Source organism: Octopus bimaculoides, chromosome 1 (assembly GCF_001194135.2).
Source record: "Octopus bimaculoides isolate UCB-OBI-ISO-001 chromosome 1, ASM119413v2, whole genome shotgun sequence".
NCBI lineage: Eukaryota > Metazoa > Mollusca > Cephalopoda > Octopoda > Octopodidae > Octopus > Octopus bimaculoides.
The window spans coordinates 34,713,263-34,718,790 of NC_068981.1; positions in this window are offsets into that span (position 1 = coordinate 34,713,263).

The following is a 5,528-nucleotide window of genomic DNA, read 5'->3' on the forward strand; positions in this document are numbered from 1 at the left end:
AACTCTCATGAGGGTGTATTTGTACTTTATATACGACCAAACGGCATGATATTTAATATTCTTTTGATCGCCCTGCATGGTGCAGTGGTTGTTATGTAAAGAATATGTGATTACTATGCGAGTTTATGTTATACCCCAAATAAGATATTGTAATCCTACAGACAATCAAGAGCCAGTAACTTTTTCAGTGTGTATAATTTATATTCAACTCCTAAGCGAACAAAGCATCAATTTTTGTAGTGCGTTTGCGACTTATAAGCGATCATACTGCAGTATCTAAGTTGCAGCTTAAAAAGATGGGCCTTAATGGTTCGAAGTGTTTTTGAGTAGACGTCATGTAATTTTGGTTTTCCTTTTTCTTTCAGAAAATGGGGGACATCAAAAATCATTTCCCAAAGAAGAGAAATGTAATGGATATATCTCAGACAAAAGGGCCTCTAGAAATGGTTTGGAGGGTTCGATACACAGTCGAACACTATGGAATTTTAGATAACTCAGTAATTGACATCGTAGATGCGACATCTACATTTTTATGGTAATTTTGTAGTTGTTGCAGTCGTGAATTGTTATTGATGTCTAATAGCAGATTAGCCTTGATCTAAGTTGTCCAAATATGGTCATTTCATTTTATTTTCAGGCATAGTGTATCCAGAACTACATTATCCAATAACCCGCCCCGCGCACTTTTTTTTTTTTTTTTTTCATTTAAGTTGCAAGGCTGCGATTTGAGTGAGATTTACTGCTATTTCTAGCAGATCAAGTGACTACGAAGAATCTCTCATAGGCTTGGCCTACTCCTCATGTTGCAAACAGCTTTGTTTGATACTCGTGCAAACCACTTTGGAATTATGGACGTTGGTTTTGTGAGAAATATTAAAGGACATATCTAGGGGGACAGTTTCGCTCACATGAATCGGGTTATTGTTTCCTTCTGCCAACGCACACAAGAACTTGACTTCAACATTAAACACTCGTACAACACTTATTATTCAGTATTCTCGCCGTTTACACAGTAAAAGTGTCTACTCGCAGTGCCTATGTGAAATTTGATTTGGTCGTTAACAGTTAAATGCTTGGTCATGGACACTGCACTGGGTAGTTGATTGAAGAGGAAAAGTTAATCCATTGGACTGTGACCGATATTCGATCGATAATGTTTATCCTGCGAGACTAAATGTACCAAGTCCGCCACCAGATCGACGAACAACTCTGGGTGACTTTTGAGGGAAATTTGTACAACACACCATTTTGTCATCTAAATACAGACAAATTTGTTTCCCCTGCCTGGACATAGAACAAAAACAGACTGAATCACTCTAATGATTCCACCATTCCACGACCCTGCTCTAGTACTTTAGTTTATCACCCTCCGAAGAAAAGGGGGGGGGAAGAAGCTAACCTCGGTGGGATTTGAACTCAGAACAATTACCGACGGTCTAATGATTCTGCGAAATTGTTTCTTAAATGCAGTATAAACTATATGACAATTTACAAATACAAGTTAGAACATCAAGTAAAAATGCTTAACAGCATTTCTTCCGTCTTAACGTTTTGAGTTCAAATTCCGCCGAGGTCGATTTTGCCTTTCATCCTTTCGAGGTCAATAAAATAAGTGCTAGATGAGCACTGAAGTCGACTTACCGCCCACTCCCAAACTAAAACTGCTGACCCTGTGCCAAAATTTGAAACCTATTTTACAAATGAACAATGTATCTTGTTTTCCAAATTTCACCAAACTCATCTGGACCCTTTCTAGGAAAGTCACTTGTGATTCCCCGATGAGCATTCAGCAAATACTCCTTCAAAACTTTTCATTTTCTCACTACAACGGTTCAGTCTCATCGTAACGCGATTGTCACGCACTTGAACCCAACAATACAACCGCTTCCGACGGTGTTTCTTCCATCTCCCACAAACGACGCTTCAGTATTATATTTGTATTCAGTATTATATTATATATAGTATTATCATTCCACATGTTCAGTTTTTATGAAAACTAGGTTATTTAAAGCTGTCTAATTTCACTGATTGCTTTTGGGGTACCCAATAAAATACCTCTACTATCATTACCTTTTAAGGTTTAAATCCTGAGGGGTCTCTCTCAGCATTTCTTCCTCTCAGTGGAAGATAACATAAGAACCAGTCATACACTGATTATGCCTATGCCTCTTTCCCCAACACTTTTTGGCCATGTGCCAATGTAAGAAAGCCTTCTTTTGACTTGTTACTTATCTCGCTATATCTATATTTATACATACTTTAATGGATTGCTGGGTCGCCACCAAATAGTTTTTCTTAGTGTGTTGTGTTATTGTTGTTGTTTAACCCAAATCAGCTCTGACTGAACAAACCTATGATTAAAACCGTTCCAATATTGACATTTAAAAAAATTAAACCCAGGGCTACTTCGTTTAAGTGCCCTTTCTTCTTTTACGACAGTAAGATGTGAAGAGGAAGGTCTGATCGCTGTTTCTAACAGGTCAATTGACCGCCTAAACTTTTACCTCTTTGTTAATCAGGCAGCGTGGTATGCTTGCATCACAGTTTCGGAGATAGATTACCTCCATTCACCTCTAGAAATTGAATTTGTGTAGCAACTTCCATTCGAGATCTTACTGTTCCTTTACAATGCTTGTGTTGTGTGTCCCCATGCTCATGAGTACAATTTGTTGAAGCCAGTTCATCTTCGTTCATCGTAACTACGAAAAGTTACGTCTATCGTACCAAGTCAAATCGTACAATTGAGGAATTAAATATTCAGAGAGAGAGAGAGAGAGAGAGAGAGAGAGAGAGAGAGAGAGAGAGAGAGAGAGAGAGAGAGAGAGAGAGAGAGAGAGAGAGAGAGAGAGAGAGACAGGCAGAGAGTTTACCTCCCTTTTACAGTTGCTCATACGGTGCGTGAGAATATATGTCTAAGCTCATTAATGTATATAATTTTGATTGCCATCTCAATTTCTACTTTTCTAAGACACCGATAAAGATAGATGAACTTAAATGGCCACTTTAGAAATTTTCAAGTATTTTGCACTTAGTTTGTATTATGTATTACTCTCTCTCTCTCTCTCGTTAGTCTCAGCTGCATTTTGTTCACATTGTAGATTAGTCTGGTCCATTATGGTACCCCGCCTTATGCACTGGCTGTGTGGTTAAGAAACTTGCTTCCCAGTCACATGGTTACGTGTTCGGCTTCAATCACGCTGTGTGGCACGTTAGGCAAGTTCTTTCTACTATACCTCCGGGCTGACCAAAGCCTTGAGAGTGAATTCGGTAGACGGAAACTGAAAGAAGCCCATCGTTTTGACATCACGTGACAGTTGTAAATGAGTGTCATTCACTGTCACTATTATACGAAAATAAGGCAGCGAGCTGGCAGAATCGTGAGCATGCTTGGCAAAATGCTTAACGGCATTTCGTACATCTACACGTTCGGAGTTCAAAATCCGCTGAGGTCGACTTTACCTTTCGTTTTGTCGAGATCAATGAAATAAGTACCAGTTGAGCACTGGGGGTCGATGTAATCGATTTACTCTCTCCCCCCAAATCACTGGCCCTCTTGCTCGTCCACAGTTCGCCTGGTTCACCGCAGAGGTCGCTTGTTCTTGGACAGAGAGTAGATAGAGAAAGACCAACGTACTGTGTAAGTTTGGCTCTCTTCTGAGGTCAAATGTTAAACTTTTCAAACCTCACTTTTAAACTTACCAACTCTTCGTAGTTTCTCAGTGTAACTGCTACTTACAATGTGGTTATTTCATCACAGATCAGGCATTCTGATCAAGCAGACTGATAATCAAAGACTTTCCAATCATTTTTGGATTTTCACACAGGTCACATTACACAATGAATTTTTTTTATAAGAAAGCTGATGTGTGATTCTAAGGAAATTTCCTGGTTATTTCTAGCAGGCCGAATGACCGCGTGGAGGCTCATTTGTTGATAAGGTGCATCATGTTGTTATTGTTGTTGTTTTTATTGACAACATGACGGACTACCTCGTTCAAATCTACGTCTCAACCACGGCCATAACTTAACTTACCGATCACCAGGACGTAAAACCATCCATCTTCCTTTAGTTGATAGGTCCGACACGCTTATTGATTCATGCACAAGAATGTTTAGGGCAAGCAGACAAGATAAAATTTCATGAAAGAATAACAAAATCATTATTTTTGATGAAAATACATTTTTATTCATTCATCTTCTGTGAGTCACATTTGATAGAATGTAATTAAATATAATATATACAATGCAGATTTTTCATTTGTATGTACATATAGGTTCTTTATATATTTCATATATATATATATATAATTTATATATATATATAATATATATATATATATATATATATAAGTGTGTGTTTATATTCTTTTATAATTTGTTCATTCATCCAAAATATAGCAGGCATTCTACACAATCGCACATATACTCAGTGAAGGTGGCAGATAAGTCCCACCACTGGACGTGTTTTTCTTCTCCCATTTACAAGAGAGTTCCTCAATTAAATAGTCAATTAGACAATTTTTCAATAAAATTTTGTTATTTTTGTTTGTTTTGTTTGGGTTTTTTTTTTACTATATATGGGGGTGCATTAATTACTGTCATGAAACTTTTTTTAAACCTTTCTCTGCCACGTAATCATACTCATTAATTTATAATATATTTATCGATTATATATATGTATTATATAATATTAAAATATACTATATATATATAATATATATTTATACATATATATATTATTATATATGTACGTAAACATAATTTTATTTTCATGTCCATCTTAAGTGTTTCAATTTATATATATTTTATGAATTATTTTTTAATCACAAAAAAAGTCTTCTTTGTTAAAAGAAGACAAAGACTTTTTCGATCTAAACATTTTCTTTTTTCTCTTTCCTCTTTATCTCTCAAACTTTCCATGGGCAAAATATGTATGGTAGTTACAACAAAAAGTAATGAAAATAATAATAATAATAATAATAATAGTAATATAATAATAATAAAATAGATAAATACCCTATCGAGTAGAGAGAAGCGTAGAGATATAGAGAGTGCAATGAGATAGATAGAGAGTGGGAGTGGAACGTGAGGAGTAAGAGATAGAGGAAGGGAGGTAAACGAGTTCTAAATAGTTATTGTGATGAAGCAGCAGTGACGGAGAGAAAGAAAGAAAGGGTGAAGTGAGAGAGGGGGAGGAATAGAGAGAGAGAGATGTGCGAGGAAGTGAGTTACATTGAACTGTGTATGTGTTATTGTTGTTGTTAAGAAAGATTGCCTTTGGGTTGAGTTAGTCGGCTAGCACACCCCACCACCATACAACCGAACACAACAATCCTCTATGAACGCCACTCGTTCAACACCCACCCACCCCATCCATCCATCTTTTCCAGGATTTCTTTCAGCCAAAGTTATAACCCTTCCAACTCTAAACCAACCCTTTACTTTAACCACCACGTCGGTAAGCGTCATACAAACAAATACGGTCTCTCTCTCTCTCATATACATATATATATATATATATATATATA